This window comes from Chrysemys picta, chromosome 9 (genome assembly GCF_011386835.1).
Source record: "Chrysemys picta bellii isolate R12L10 chromosome 9, ASM1138683v2, whole genome shotgun sequence".
Classification (NCBI taxonomy): Eukaryota; Metazoa; Chordata; order Testudines; family Emydidae; genus Chrysemys; species Chrysemys picta.
Window position 1 is genome coordinate 13476220 of NC_088799.1, and position 17098 is coordinate 13493317.

The following is a 17098-nucleotide window of genomic DNA, read 5'->3' on the forward strand; positions in this document are numbered from 1 at the left end:
AGTTTTGGGGTAGACTAAAGGGAAAATGTGCTTATTAAAAATCTGTCAATGTATATTATGAACATTGAAGTTTATAGTATCTTCATTGGGATCAGATTCAGAATACCTGATACAGATTTAAGAGAACACCCACATACATACTTTATTATCAATTCTTGACCATTTGCAGTCACGATATTTTAGACCTCAGCCCAACGAAGCATTCAAAGACATGCACAACTTTCAGTAGTCCCAGATACTTCAATGAGATTAGTCAGATACTTAAAATCATGCACGTTTAAATGCTTTGCTGGATTAATGCCTTAATTATGTCTTTCCTGATGGACCCTTTTCAACTAACCTTATATGCCATTTGTTGTTTTTTGTCGTCCTCATTTTTTGTCTGTGTTTCATAGGTGTCCGTTAATCTTAATTGCCCTCTCCCTGGCAGGCAAATTGGATGAGCTTATTTATCTACTCTTTTTCAAAGATGAGTTTAGATTATAAAACAGGTTTTTAAAAAGAAGGAAGGAACACCACCAATGGAAGAGTGGTACCAATAATTGTGGTACCAAGCACCAATATGAGCAAATTGCCATGAGCAATTTACAAGCAAAATAAATGTACATTATTCTTGTTTAAAGTCAAAAATAAACACATGCAACTATAACATTTGCTTCTCCTTTTATCCTCCTGGCTAGATAAGCAGAACTTTGCTTGTGGCTTGAGCTCACGAGCAATAGCTGCAAGGATCAACTGTCTACACTTGGAGCTGGGGGTGTGAATCCCAGCTCGTGTACACATACTTACCCATCTAAGACCACAGACACCTTCTCGGGACGATTAGCCCACCCTGTTGCTTGCGTCACCTCCGACACTCTAATTTTAGTGCAGTAGCTTGATTATTGCTAGCGTATGTTTCCTTAAGCTGGGAATTGCACCTCAAGCTCCAAATGTAGACTTACCCCTTTGGCTACAGGGGGCTGATGGCTTGTGATTGCTGTGTATTTGTATTAAACAGTTGCTGTTTTCACATCCAAGAGTAGCAATTGTAATGAACTTGGAGGAAAAAATAGCCAACCCTGGTATTTTCTGTGCTTAACACCATTGGATCATTGTACTCCTTGAATTTGGAGACAAGAACTTAATTAATATACAGGAAGCACTAATGGACTCAAACAACCTCTCAGACTTTGTGGGAGAAAAGAACCACAGCCAAGCCACAAGTTTTGAGCCAGATCCTCAGTTACTGTAAACTGGCTCCAAATTTACAATAACTAGGACTTCTTGTGTAACCCTGGGCAAGTCCTTCAATCTCTCTGTGCCTCAGCTCCCCATCTGTTATAGGGGATAATTCCTCACAGAGGAGTTTTGAGGATCAATAAAGATTGTACCACTCTTTGAACTTTACTTATGAAAAGGCCTCTATAAGAGATAAGTATTATTATTACTACTGATCTTGAACATTACCTTTTATTTCAGCATGCTGAAACTACTGAGAACGTTGGCAAATTTAACATTCAATCATCAAATAGCAACAACATTATTTTAATAAATCAAATATGAGAATCACAATGTTGAAGTCTAACATTCCACAATCTGTCAATGCTACCAGGACCTTAATGGACCACCAGAAATGCTTACAGGACCAATACATTTTCCCAGACACTCGTTCTGGACCCAGTAAGATGGAAAAAAAAAAAACTTCTGAAGTACCGTAGCATATCATACATGCAGAATTATGGTCCATTAAAGAGTAGTTACTCATCTCTTTACAATGCATAATAAAAGATGCCTGGTATGATATGAAATCAAAAGCTCAAAGTTTGATGGTTTTTGAAAATATTCCTGTACAAAGTATTTATTTTTTGTACGCTTCACCTTCCCTTTCAAGATCATTGTTTTTAATCGGGCCTTCTAATATGGCCGTAAGCAATAAGGCAGAAAAAGAATCAGTATTTCTTCTTGTGTCGTCTCAAATTTGATACTTTTATCCAAATGCTAATTCCTTCCATGGATAAAGATATTTTATGAGTTATGTTTCTATTTGATCTCATATCATGGGTGTAAAACAAATTAATATTACAGTAACATGATGACCACTCATGCAGGAACCATACTGAAGTCAACATGCGTCCCCTGTGCTAGCATATAAGAAACTTTTATTCCTGGCCTATTGCTTTAATCTCTACATGCTTGTTGTGGGGTTGATATACCCCACTGCAGGATGTTGGATCGAGAAAGACAAAGAACAGGGGTTACGACTCAAGTGGCAAGAGTTCCTTGGGCTGTCTCTTGTCCCTAGGGTAACAGGGCCTGGTCTCCAGGTTCAATACAATTGCCCATCTTCCGAGCAGTCCGGCCTAGTGGCCAGAGTCTATGTAGTTGCCCTTGCATTCAAGGCAGCATGACCCCAGTGGCCAAAGTCTATGTGGCTGCCCTTGAGCAGTAGAGTGTGCTCTTCGGGGTGGTGACCACACCCACCACTGGGTGCAGAGTAGGATAGAGGGACTCAGGCCCACCCTATTCCACTACGTCCTGACCTGGGGCCCTGAGGGACTGATACTCCTGCATTCAGGCTCGGTCTCTCTGCAACAGTTCTCCTCCGTGGGTCGCATCCTACCCTCACTTCCAGCATCAGTAGTCTCCCAGTATCAACTCTTCTCTGTCATCCTCGGCAGTGGACTAGGTGTATACAGGGGCCTCAGCGCAGTTGTCCCCTGCAGTCTGGGGCTCCTGCAGCTTCCTGGCAGAAGCCTGCAACACATATCTGCTCTTATCCTCAGTCAGCCCAGACTGAGCTGAGCTGCTCCCTTTTATGCCTTGCCTCTAGTCCGAGCATACCCAGCAAGGGCAAGGGGGCATGGCCTCTTCAGCCCACAGAGTGTGGTTAACCCTAGCTGGGCCAGTGTGGAATTGATACAGCCTGTCACAATGCCTCTCATAGTTCTTAGGATATTTTGGATAGATACCACTTATCTTGTACACGCAACAAACAAAAACAAAGTGGTTAACTAAAAGCTGGCATGAATGCCTGTAAAACAGTGTGCACTCTCAGTTGCTAAACAAATCACCAGGTGCCAAGCTAATAACAAAGGTTAAGTTGATCAAGTATTGCAGAGCTCTCTGTTCTAAAAACCTTATTCAAGAGAGTCTAATAATGAGATGTTTACTACCAAGGTTTTGTACTAAATGGTGACCTTTAGAAGTACTATATGTTTCCATGGCAGGAAATGCATGTTATTTGGTCATTACATTTATAAGTTGAATTAGTCTAATTATTGAATAAGTGTTTTGTGAGCAAGAACAATAAAAGGCTTTACCATCTTGTTTTCCTTGAAATGAGCTACTAAAATTAGTGTAATCCTCAAATGAACAAGTGCAGTGGCTGTGTCATAGAAATACACTTTATTGCAGCGGCTATTTTTTCCCTGAACATTGTATATAAAACAAAACCATCAATTTGTATAAGAAGTTAGAGGACAGTAAGGGGAACAAATACTCTTTAGATGGTATGCTCTGCATGGGTTTAAATCACCAAAACAGATCTATAATAATGGCCTATTATTTCACAAGATGATATCTGGTTGTAGAAATATTATAGAAAACAGTCAACATTTCTCTTTTGCAACTCAACAACTTTTATCTTTGAAAGAATGCCATGCTTGGATATATTCATTGTACCCATTAGATATGCAAGTTGCATCACGACCCCCTGAAAGGTTGACACACCAATTGGTGGAAGAGTATGTGCGGGGGGAGAGAGGAGAAATGTTATACTTAAATGATCTAGCCTTCATGAAGCCTTCAAGCAATATTGGTTAAGGCACGTTGTCAATCATTTACCTTCAGTGTACTTGTTAAAAGAGCCACCATGTAGGCACCTGATGCACAAAACTCATCCTGACTAACAGGAGGTACAGTATGAGGAGGGGAAAAAATCCTTTGTCTAGCCACAAGCTAAAAACAGACACCATCTAATGCAGGAAGGGTGAAATCCTCACCCCACTGAAGTCAATGGCAAAACTCCCACCGAATTGAATAAAGGCAGGATTTCAACCAACGATATGTTTTAAGAACAAACTGCAATCCTTACTCTTGCAAGTATTCCACTGAGGCCAAAGGCCCAAATTTTGCATTAAGCTATGCACAGGCTGACCCCTTTGTCCACTTAGGGTTGCCAGGCGTCCTGTTTTTGACTGGAACGCCTGGTCGAAAAGGGACCCTGGTGGCTCCTGTCAACACTGCTGACCGAGCCATTAAAAGTCCGGTCAGCAGCACAGCGGCGGTGGGTCCTTCAGTGCCGCCGAAATCACCCGGAGCGAGTGAAGGGCCCACCGCCGAAGACCCAGAGCGCCGCCGGGTGAGTAAAAGCTCCGCAGTGGGTGGCGCCTTTTTTTTTTTTTTTTTTAAATCGCTCCCCCTGTTCCCTCCACCTGGCTACGCCACTGCCCCAAACCCCTCATCCCCAGCCCCACCCCAGACCCCGCACCCTGACCTCCTGCCCCAGCCTGGTGTAAGTGAGTGAGGGTGGGGGACAGCGAGGGAGAGGGGATGGAACAAGTGGGGGGCGGGGCCTCAGAGAAGGGGCAGGGCAGTGGAAGGGTCTCGGGGAATGGGTGGAGCAGTGGGAGGGGCATGGGTGTTCAGTTTTGTGTGATTAGAAAGTTGGCAACCCTATGTCCTCTGCAGCATTGGAACCTATAGGAGTGAGAGCTACCGACATCAGTAAGCAAGATCAGGAATTATGTTTTTAAATTGGTAAAATAGTGTATTGAGTAACACAACCAGACTAGAACTCTAACTCAAGAAGTGCAATCATCGGAGGGCACAGTTAGTTTTTAGGTTTTGAATAAGAAAATGAGTTTCAAGCTGGGCCGGCTCTAGGCTTTTTGCCGCCCCAAGCAAAAAAAATTTTGGCTGCCCCCCAGCCCTGGGCTCTCCCCCACCACCCGCACCCCCCTGCCTCCCCAGCCCTGGGCTCTCACCACCCCACCCGCACCCCCCTGTTGCCCCAGCCCTGGGCTCTCACCCCCCGACACACACACACCCTGCCAACCCAGCTCTGGGTTCCCCCTACCCCCCACCATTGCCCCCCCACACACATCTCCTGCCGCCCCAGCCCTGGGCTCACCCCCAACCTGCACCCTCCTTCCGCCGCAGCCCTGGGTCACTGGTAACTCGCTCCTAGGGCGAGTCATTCAGCAGGAATTTTAGATGTGCACAGAACACAGACAGGATTGGTTCCCATATGTTACAGAACTGCAGTAAAGTGGAACAATTTTCAGCTTGTGTGATTGGAGGATATCTGGATGCATATTATAAGACTGTCCTACATAAATGAGGAAAAGTTGAGGTGCCTTTATTATTCTTTTGTTCCACTCTTTCTTTCTATGGGGAATTTGCCAACGCAATATCACTGTCTTCCTTTTAAACAAACAAACAAACAAACAAACAAACAAACAAACAAACAAAAAAGGCAATGGCTATTGAAAATAGCAATTCCACTCCTAATAACCACTGGGAAGCTCAATTTTATCCTACTTTTTCCACAGCAAGTTACAGTATCAGTATATTTGATTTGGGAGAAATGAAGTAACAGCTGCCCAAATTGAGCTTGAGCACTCCTGAATTTTGAGGTGTTCAAATCTGGAAGGCAGGTGCTGGGGGGGTTGGAGGGGGCTGTGGCTCCACAGGGGAGCACGGCAGCATGTATGCAGCAGTGTGTCTGGTGCTGCGTGAAGACAGACACGCTGGTCTGAGTGGCACGGTAAGGGGTCTGGGGTCGGGGGTTGGAGAAGGAGTAGGGGGTTCTGAGGGGGCAGTCAAGGGACAGGGAGCAGGGGGGCTTGGATGGGGCAGAGGATCGGGGGGGCAGTCTGGGGCAGGGAGAAGGAGGGGGTTAGATGGGTCAGGGGGTTGGAAAGGGCAGTCAGGGGACAGGCAGCGGTTGGATAGGCATGGGAGTCCCAGGGGTTTGTCAGGGGACAGGTAGGCGGTGGGGTCCTAAGGGGGGAAGTTGTGGGGGGGGTCTCAAGAGGGAGCAGTTGGGGACAAGGACCACTGGGGCTTAGATAGGGGGTGGGATCCTGGGGGGCAGTTAGGGGCAGGGGTCCCGGGAGGGGGTGATCGGGGACAGGGAGCAGGGGGGTTGGATGGGTTGGGGTTTCTGTGGGGGGCAGTTGGAGAGGGTGGATAGGGGCAGGGTGGGGCTACCCTCCCTCCCCATGGAGTCTCCTATTTTTTGAATGTTAAAATATGGTATCCCTACTCACAGTGCAGCTCTCCATTCACTGCAGCATGAGGTCTCAACTACCTCCCTCCCTCCCCCTTTCCTGTTGGTAGTGGCCAAGGGAATGCTGGGAAATGTAGTTCTTTCCCTGCTCCAAGGCTGGCTCTATAGGCAGGGAGCTAACCAAGGAACTACAGCTCCCAGGGCCCCCTGTTGGTTCTCAGCTCCCATGCTGAATCCCTGCCGCCCCTGCAAATGGGCTGCCCCAGGCACGTGCTTGCTTTGCTGGTGCCTAGAGCCGCCCCTGGTTTCAAGAACTAGCACTAGCATTGAGACATGTCTGTCACTCGAGCCCAGCCAGAGTGACAGTGGGAGCAAATCCCCGGCACATCTCTGCACCAGTCACTGATCCCCAGGGTGTAGAGGGGAGCAGCACAGCCCCTCTTCTGGCATTTTGCAGTCTATGGGAAAGGATTCCTCTCTCTTACCAGAAGCACTCTGCACCAGCCCCAGGTACTTGTGCTACATGCAGTTCAGGAAGGATTTCTGCCTCAGTGAACAACACAGTTTAAAAAAAAAAAAAAAGGCTCTCTAGCTTCTTTCACTCTTTGCAAGGTCATAATGAAATTGGCTTCCACAGCCGCAACCAGATGAGAATTGAGCCCCCCTGAGCTGCATCTCCTACGCGCACTCAAAGTTAGAAACACTCAGCTCCACTTCACAATCCTAGAGCAGTTTTAGGAATATATACAGACTAATTAAGTGGTACATAAAAGAAGCACCTAACAGGGAGGCCACTCCACATACTGCATTATACTCCCTCTTAGTGCTCCTCATTACCCATGCATGCAAATATATTATCCCAAGACTCTTTCCTTCTAGGATAATTGACTCTTTCTGACAAATGAATCGATCTTGCAGATAAATAGCCAAAGTAACCAGTTACTCATGCTGCCTCTTGTTTCCTTCTACTGGAAGGTGCAGAATTGAAAGTACCAGTACTTCTGACACAGATGCATTGAACAAAGATGACCCTCCTATTATGAGACCAGCTCTGCAAGGGGCCGATCACCCTAAACTTCCACAGGGCTTGATTTTGTTCTGTCCATATACCTATCAGCAGAGTGAGAGAGGATGCCAGGAGCCTTTTCCTTCACCCCCACATGCTTACATGGTTGTCAGGATAATGCAGAATTGCTGTCATGCAGGGGTTTTTCTATGCCTACTTAGTGTCACAGAACTTAAGGTCAGAACGGAACATGAGGTCATCTAGTCTGATCTATCCTATGCTGCCAACACCACCAGCACACTAATCCGACAACCAAAACTAGATCAAAGTATTACAGCACCCAGGAGACTAGACTACGATGTGGCACAGGTGGAGAATTGGCGGGCCAGAGGTGTATCAGTGCTCAAGGCCTACACAAAGGCAGGCAAATGATGAAATTAGATATACCCAGATTATCCTGACAAGTGATCCACATGCTGCAGAGGAAAGGGAAAACCCTCGTGAGGTCACTGCCAATCTGACCTGGGAGAAAATTACTTCCCGACCCCACATATGGCAATCAGTTACACTCTCAGCGCATAAGCAAGAACCAACCAGCCAAGCACCTGAGAAAGAGAATGCTTGGTGCCAACTCAGAGCCGTAGCCCACTGTATCCAGGGTCCCATCTCCTGTCGTGGCTGTCCTTGATGCTTCAGATGAAGATTAAAGAGAAAAAAAAGAATACATTGGTGGGAGGGAGGGAATCCCTTCCTGACCCCTGCAGGGGCTGGTTGAAACCCTGAATCATGAGTTTTTATAAACATAAGACATAAACAGGAAGTGAGCCCCAGGGCTGCTAAGCCCTGACCCCTACCATCATAGGCAATCCTGTCACACAGTCACAGTCATATAATTTGTCCAGTTCTTAAAACTAATTAAGATGTTTTCCCCCACAACTCCTACTGAGAGGATGTTCCAGAACCTCACCCTCTGATGGTTAGAAACCTTCTTCTAATTTCTAATCTGAATTTGTTCATGATAAATTTATAGCCATTTGTTCTTGTGCCAACATTGTCATTTTGCTTAAATAGCTCTTCACCCTCCCTGGTTTTAAATCACACTCCTGCCCCAGATATACTTATAGAGAACAATCATATCCCCTCTCAGCCTTCCTTTTGCTAGACTAAAAAACCACGCTCTTTCAGTCTCCTCTCATAAGAGGTGATGGCTAGGGAAATGGAGACTGTTGTGATTATTGAATACAAGTGGTCCCAAGACTGATCCTTGAGGAACTCCACTAATAACCTTCCCTCCAGTCCAATAATTCACCTTTTAGCACAACTTGGTGATATGGTTCAATGAAGCTCCACACAATAGGCCATGCCAGAAAGGTCTAGATCAGAAAGATGAAGGCTACTGGTGCTGAAACTATCACTACCCCTTCTTTGCTTAGTGAAGGTTTTCTTTCTTTCTGCACCATTAACAAAAGAATGTATTTCAATACCATATTTATGTGATAAAATGGTCAATTTACTAAGAATATAAACTTTCCCTCCAGAAGGGAAACCATAGCAACATACTGACCTATCAAATGTCTTTATTTTTATTTTATTTTTGGCACTATTTGGTCTGTCAGAGGCTGTTAAAGGTTGTATGAGTGTTTGGGCTGGCATTTCTCTCATGAAATGAAATAAAAGTCTTGGGCTAGAGGGAAGCTGGCTAAAGTTTTATAAGGAATTGAAGTAAAAGGACTCTAGAGATATGACTCACTAAAGAATGTGACCCTGCTTCATCTTACCATTTTTTTATTTTTTTATTTTAGATTAATGATTCTTCAACTTTCTCAGAAAGACTACAGTTGATCACTAGACATAACTTAAAATTGAGCATTCAGTAAGTGGGATTTGGGAATTTTCACAAAAGTTTGAAGATCTCAGTCTGCAGAGGATAGAACAAAGCTGATGGTCATGGATTTAGGATAACAACATTATATGAGTATAGCACAATGGCAGGTCAGTTATCTGGAGCTCCCCCAAAACACGTAAACTCACACTAACCTATCTCCTCCTTTACCTGACCAAAACAGACTATGTATCCTGGTCTATACCTGATCACCTAAAACCTTTACTTGGTAATAGTTGGGACACATTTGCTTTCTGCTATGTATGCATGGTTTTCACTTCTTATGAAGAAGTGAGCAGAGCATAGTTTTTGGAAGTATATAAGAAATTTCTTTGCAATTCACCTATTGCTTAATGTTAGAATGGCATTAATAAAATATAACCCAATTTCTTAAAAAAGAAAATGTTACTTTCTATAAGTTGCATGAAAGTTATTTTTGGAAATTGTTCACATAAAGTGTCGCCAGAGACAAGCTACATCAAATTTATAATGGTTGCTGTAATAATTTAAATATTGAAAAATGTCTGTGTCACAAGGTTGAACAGCCTCAGCTAACATTACATATGCACTTTCAATATCTAATTAATTGATAATACTCTGGGTGCTTGTAAGGTACAATTCAAGTGCCTTGCTTACAAACGTGTTTATTATTCTGCAAATAAATCTTCATAGCAATTAAATCCTTAGTTATTATGAAAATGCTTCCATACTGTTGTAATAACAGAGGATAATACAGTCAATGCCTCTAATCAAGAGGTTTCACAGTAGCAGCCGTGTTAGTCTGTATCTGCAAAAAGAACAGGAGTACTTGTGGCACCTTAGAGACTAACAAATTATGCTCTAATAAATTTGTTAGTCTCTAAGGTGCCACAAGTACTCCTGTTCTTTTTGCTAATCCAGAGGTTATTCTTTAAATAATTGCTGGATTTATGAGTAATCATTGCTAAAGATATGTTGTTATTCAGTACACTGAGTACACAAAATCTAAAACCTTTCAAATACATGTGATTATTGTTACACTACCCTTTAAGCGATGCATGTATATAAACACCTTCCAAAACTACTGTGGAGTAACTTACAAGTGACCCACCTCTCACACAACTCTCTCTTTTTCAAGGAACTGAAAAAACGTTACAAATGTTAAGTAAGTCTCACAAGTCCCCTGAGAGATTAGTATTATTACCTCACTTTAACAGATAGTCAAAATGAGGAAAATATTTAACAGACTTTGCATAATGCTACATAACACACAGCAGCAAATCCAGCACTCAAGATTCCCAGTGCTTTAAGCCAATAGATCATGATCCCTTAATATTTCCACAGAAATCTTTCATGTTCTCTTTGACATTTAGGGCTTCAGACTGAAGTTCAGTCCTTACTGAGAAAAGAACTCCTATTGAGTCATTTACTATAGTACACAATTTATCATAAAAATAATCAAATATCCACTTTAACTATAAAATGCAATAATGTTTCAATCTACTTAATTCAATTCTGAGTCACTTATTCAAGAACCAGGCATTCAATATGTATTAATGTATTAGTACATTTTAATTCCTGAACTCGTTTATAAACTAGAACTATTCCCTTTTATCTACCTCTTGCTCCACAGGTTGTATCAGTGGTTACTGATAACTGTTACCTGTAGAACAATTATGTTCATGATAGATGCTTGAAGTACAAAGTTAAATTACTGACACATATGAAAGCTCCCACAGCTATGTCTGTCCCCTTAATCAATAATTTATGCAACTGAATTTTTAAAGAAAAATAGTACACCTTGTTCAAGGTACCAAGCAACAGAAGTTTCATTTTCATTAGTTTTTGTTTGCTTGTTGCTCTTCTCCCCCGTGCCTTTGGACAGTGTAATTTTGGTCAGATTATTTATACCTTGCATTTTGAGAGGTTATTAGAAACCTTGATTATTCTTTTAAACCAAAAATATCACTTAAATATTTGATATTTACATTGTAGGTAAAGAAGATGAAGTAGGTAGCATCACTAGCCCTGTTTCTGGACTCCATTCCTGGAATTTGTTAATTGCCTGAAGCACTCAATCTTCTATTTTGTTTCATCTATTGTAAGGTTTCTAGTTTTCAGTCCTTTGGTATATGGCAATGAAGCAAGGAACTCCTGACATCAAAGTAGATTACTTGCATTAATCTTAGGGATTTTTAGCAAGATATAAAAAGCATATAAAATTAACATGTAAACAAACTTGATCACTTACAAAGCACAGTCAATCAATGAAATTTTTTTTAAATCCTACCCTGGCAGCCTGTGAAATCAAACGAAATCTTAATTATCTTTACTACTAGAAGGACATTTTAGAGAAACAGTCCTATCTAACTTTTTTTTGCAAATTAAAACAAAATTTACTGTCCTCCTAAAGGTGATTTACATCTTGAGACTAGCTACTTTTCTATGGACATGGAAGACGATATGGTAGTGTACTGAGGCAGGAAGGAACTGACACTAAGAAAATTGGCAAATCAAGACCTGTGAGATGAGCAAGTCCTGACCTCCCCTGGCCACAACTTACCCCCTTAAGCAGGCCTCTATCCTAAATATGCCTCCCCAACCCAAGTTGCTGGGTCCCTTCATCACTCATGCTAGGAAGCAGCAGGGGCAGTAGACACTCAAAAAGAGAGAGAGAGCGGATGATTAGACAGAATCTTCCATGGTGCCCAAAGCAGTTCTGTGCAGAGGGTGAGATGTTGGCAAAGTTAGAGTATCTCTTCTAGCACTCATCAGGATACGCAAGGGAAAGAACTAGAGCAGGGGTTGGCAACCTTTCAAAAGTGATGTGCCGAGTCTTCATTTATTCACTCTAATTTAAGCTTTCGCATGCCAGTAATACATTTTAATGTTTTTAGAAGGTCTCTTTCTATAAGTCTATAATACATAACTAAACTATTGTTGTATGTAAAGTAAGTAAGGTTTTTAAAATGTTTAAGAAGCTTCATTTAAAATTAAATTAAAATGCAGAGCCCCCCGGACCTGCGACCAGGACCCGGACAGTGTGAGTGCCACTGAAAATCAGCTCGTGTGCCGCCTTCGGCACGTGTGCCATAGGTTGCCTAACCCTGAACTAGAGGGATAAGAGAGTTCCAACTGAAGAGGGGAGAAGATGGAAGTCCCAGGAGCAAACAGGAAGATAGGGCTACTTATGGGAGGAGAACGGTAAGAGCAAAATTTTCTTTGGTTCTAGTCCGCTGCTTAATGATATTCCAATGGCCAATGAAAAAATAATTGCATCAGAACATTAGGGTTTACAAGAAATACCAATAACATTCAGAATTCAGTTTGCCATTGTGAGGTCTTAACTCACCTTGAACTTATCATTTCTATGCAGAACAGACCTCAAAGCAATATGTGCTGCAACATTATCAGTATAATAAGATGAGCATCTAAAACAATCCCAAAATACTCCTGATCACACAACTAACAGTTTCCATATGTTGCTCTAGGACAGTGTTTCTCAAACTGTGGTCCGCGAGCTCCATTCAGGTGGTCCGTGGATAGTTCCCTCTAAGGTGCGCGCCTGGGTGGCCACACACCTAATTAGTGAAGCCGCACAGGCGTGGATCCACTAATTAGGTGCCTGGACGCTAGAGAAGATGCACATGTAAGGTGAGCTGGTGGCCTTACGGGGAATAAGATGTAGGTGGGAGGGGGCGGTGGGGTAAGAAGAAGGGGTGGGAGGAATTTGGGACATGCAGGACTGCAGCAACCAGAGAAAGAGGCGACTTTCCCCAGCTCCAGGGCTGCGGCTGCCGGGGAAAGACGGCCCTCCTTCCCAGCCTCAGCTCTGTGGCTGATGTGGCAGGGGAGAGACCCCCCTCCTTCCGAGCCTCAGCTTGGGGGCTGCTACAGCAGGGAAAAGAACCCCCCCTCCTTCCGAGCCCCAGCTTGTGGGCTGCCGTGGCGGGGGAAAGACCCCCCCCTCCTTCCGAGCCCCAGCTTGTGGGCTGCCGTGGCGGGGGAAAGACCCCCCCCTCCTTCCGAGCCCCAGCTTGTGGGCTGCCACGGCGTGGGAAAGAGGGAACATCCGTCACATTGGAAAGGTAAGACTACTGATATTAAAATAGGAGTTGTGTGCTTTTATTTGTAGAACAAAAGACTATTATTATTAAGGTTTTTTGTTTTTAAATATAGCGCTTTTATCCAAAGCGCTTTACAATAGTTAGCTAATGGTACAAACAACATTTGGAAAGATCATTAAGTGGTCCGCCGAGACCCTCAGCAATTTTCAAGTGGTCTGCAGGGAAAAAAAGTTTGAGAACCACTGCACTAGTACATAAGGTTCATAAAGCAATCTAGGTTATGACCACCTAAAGCTCTGGGATGAAGCCTTTGCTCGACAACTTTGCTCCTCTAGCACAATGCAACTCTTTAAATTAAGGATAAAGTTTGTCTGTACAGGAGACAGAACTTTCTCAGGAGCAAGTACAAGACTGCAGAATGAACTCTCCCAGGAACTAAGGACCACAACCTCCCCATCTACCATTCCAAATATAAGATACATTTCTTTGATTTTGCCTTCTCTAACATATATACACAGCAGCAAATATATTAAAAAACAAAAAAACAAAAAAAACAAGACATTCCACTGCACACACTTCTCCCCTCTGGGGAGAGGATGAGAGAACAAACAACACGTGACAGATGTTAGACAGACCACTTACCGCAATACTGGAAGGTGAGCAGACACTACAGTTTCCCCATCTGTAAAATACCAACCTCCTTTGTAAGATCACTTTGAGATCTACTGATGAAAAGTGCTATAAGAGATAGGCATTGTTATTATTATAGTAGTTAGTGAGGTATAAGTACCTGGAGAGGAGAGAACATCATCTGTTTTCATAAAGATTGGGTGATCTTTCATGGAAGTTGCATAAGAAAAAATTCAGGGTCCTGTGGATACTGGGAAAAACCTCTCTTCCTTTCTATAGGACTATAGGACAATCTGCCATAGGATGCCTTGGGAGCATTAAGTCAAAGCTGCCTACAATGGCTCTTGTTGGAAAGTTTCATTTTGCCCATACTGCTTAGAATGGGAATATGCTGGAATTGATACTCTCTCTCAAAATAGAAGAGACTTCTGAAGTGTGACCATTGTATTTACTTGGAATTCAAACACAATAGCTGGGTGTGCCTGCCAATTAGCAAGACCCACTTCATGGCAACAAAGGAGGAGTATGGACTAGGAAGACTTCAGATGAACGCCTACAAATTCTTATTTGAAAAAAATCACTAACATAGCTGATTAAAGCCTTATTTTGTTTAAATTTCAAAGCACCAGACCCTTATACGCCTTGATTGGAAACTATCATGCCATGTGTTGATCATAACCCAAATTCCTAATGTCTGAGTTGGTCCATAAAAAATCATAAAGCTGTTTCTCTTCCTATTGATTAGATAAGACAATGGCAAATACTGGTAGAAATATCTGAAAGCATAAGCTAATTCTACTAGGTCAGGGCAGAGGAAACAAACCAGAAGTCGTATGTCTGCATAGTTTTTCATTATCTGATTGAACAGAACTGGCACAAAGATAAGACAAATCACCACATTATTCTACTTTTGAAGCTCTCGTAGGCATCTAATCTCTAAAGGTCAAATTCTCTTTTTCCCATATAAATGCTTGCAATAAATGACTCCTATCCATCTCAAGGAGCATGTGGTTTAGTGGACAGTGGGAACCCAGAAGGGAGGAGGAAAAGGAAAGGAGATTTTAAAATGTTGAAAGATAAATAAAAAAAATGAAGGGAAAAAACCTCAAGAGGAGAAAGAATAGAAATTACCAGAAAGAAAAAGACAAGAGAGAAAAGGAGAGTGAAGGCTGAGACATAGGAAAAAGATGAGATGGAGATGTATGCCAATCAATTAAATGGGCATGGCTCCATCTAAGAAAGGTCAGAAACCATTGACCTTGACATGGATTATCAAGTAATTTTTCCCTCAAAATATCATTGAAATGTTTGACAATACAGTGATATGACTAGTATTTGATATGGCTCCCAGCTCATTACATACAGACAGAAGAACTGCAGCAATACATGTCCATGAAATACTTTGAAATTAGAAGCCTAGGCCAAACATTATATAAGGTAGGGCTTATGTTTGTCCTTCATTTCAAATTCCAGATATCATGGCCTCCATTTGTGCAAGAAATCAAAACAGTTTCTCCATTTTCCCATGGTGGGCTCAGACTTCAACCTTCCAACTAGAAACTCAGACCAAAAGGGCAAAACGTGGCTTATCCTTTCTCAGACCAATACCATGCTGTGCTACTTCACAGAGAATGATTCAGACCAAAAGAATGACTGGAACCCGGCAAAGGACTAAGCAGAGATGTATTCCTTTTAATGAGACATTTAATTTATTTTCTTGTACATGATACTACACGAGCTTCTGTAGGGTCTTTATGGGCCGGCAAATGGTGGTATCACATACAATGCAAATGTCAGAGCACATTACAGGTGCACAAACAGAACAGCTGGAGATGTTGTTAAAGGAGCATAAGTCAACTACACAGCCTTTTGCTTTTGGAAGCTGACACTTGCCCCAGACAAGCTATTTGATAAAATGTAGCTCATCACTTAATGGATTTGATGTTAACCTGTTGCAAAGGATGTTATCGACTAGCTGAGCAGCCAGTTATTTATCTGAAATCACGCAGTGTCAGAGAGAAGTTACAAATTCAGAGTGGCACATTGCACACAGGCAGTAAAGTTTCACGTTGGCATAAAATAACTATTTCCCATAGAATGTTCTGCCCTACTGTTGTGTTCTGGCAAATAAATGTTTTCTGCTGACTACATTTCAAACCCAAATGGAAGTGCGTGAATCCCATTATTCAATCCTCTTTCTGTCATCTTTAATTTGGTGTAAGGTCCTTGCCAAAATGGACAAATAATCCATTATATAAATATGGTCATTAGCCCATCCTATCGTAAGAAAACAGCTGATTTGCTTTTGCCACTATTAACATGACTTTATCTTGTTAAAATGGGCCATATTGGATGTACTGTGCTTTGGATAACACAGGTTTTCACACCAAAACCTGTGGAATTGAGTATTACTCTGTGCTGTATGCCACCAGACACCTTAATCAAAGACTGGTCAAGAAGCATCTGGAATAATATATCCTGAAAAAAAAGAAGTTAAAGTGAAATTAATCTTCTAATATAAAATCATAATCAGGTGTCTCATAACTAGGTCTGATTATATGCAAAATGCAATAAATGTACAGCAAGACAAAAGAAAATATCTCAGCCACCTATTACAGTCAAATAAACAAGTCAGATTACTTTCCTTTTCAGAAGAATAGTGCAGGTTAGTCAGGCAAAGCACTTTATTAGAAAATCCCTTCAAAAATGGCAGATTAAAAATTCCATGGAGAGATGAACTGTTAGGTGAACTGTTGCTTCTGGTTTCATGCCCAGTAAATGTTTTTTCTATTTGAACAGTCATATTACTATGCCAACCATTAGTACACATGGTTGGAGTCCACCTCCTTCTTTTGCAAAAAGCATCATTTACTGCTGCTATTATGTTTCAATCAAACACAGAAAAACTCACCCACCAACTACAGAGCTGTTTTTTGAGTCCAAACTAGACAATTCCATGTCAACAATATCCAGTAGTGTCTTATTTTATTTTTTAAAATTTCAGACATCTAAAGTACATCTATCCCAGGCTACAGACACACTGTCAGATCATGAAAAATGTAATCAACCAAAGATAGAAACAGCAATAAAAACTCCAGCATCCTTTTTCTGTACAAAACTAGCTGCTCCCCATTGCAAACTCCAAAACCCACTCCTACTCAGACTTACCCAAATGATGGGCTTAGCCCTAAGGATCAACAGGTTTGACTTATTTCCAAGCAAGGTAAGAAGGGAATTCTAAAATCACAGAGCACTTACAGAAATACTATTTCAACCTTAGCTCCTTTTCTTATATACCAAGGATATACCCACTTGCATAT

At 42.2% G+C, this 17098-nt stretch overlaps 1 protein-coding gene across 14 annotated transcripts in view; it reads right to left on the minus strand.

Annotated features, from left to right (window-relative positions):
- The window catches only part of NAALADL2 (N-acetylated alpha-linked acidic dipeptidase like 2), a 953294-nt gene that overhangs the window by 607483 nt on the left and 328713 nt on the right, over positions 1 to 17098 (minus strand). Inside the window, exon 1 of one of the 14 annotated variants that reach the window (XM_065557740.1) lies at positions 11070 to 11229. The exons of the other annotated variants lie outside the window; for them this stretch is intronic. The gene's annotated coding sequence lies outside the window, so the exon portion shown is untranslated. Of the gene's footprint in view, positions 1 to 11069; positions 11230 to 17098 lie in introns of those variants that run through there. 14 annotated transcript variants of the gene reach the window in all.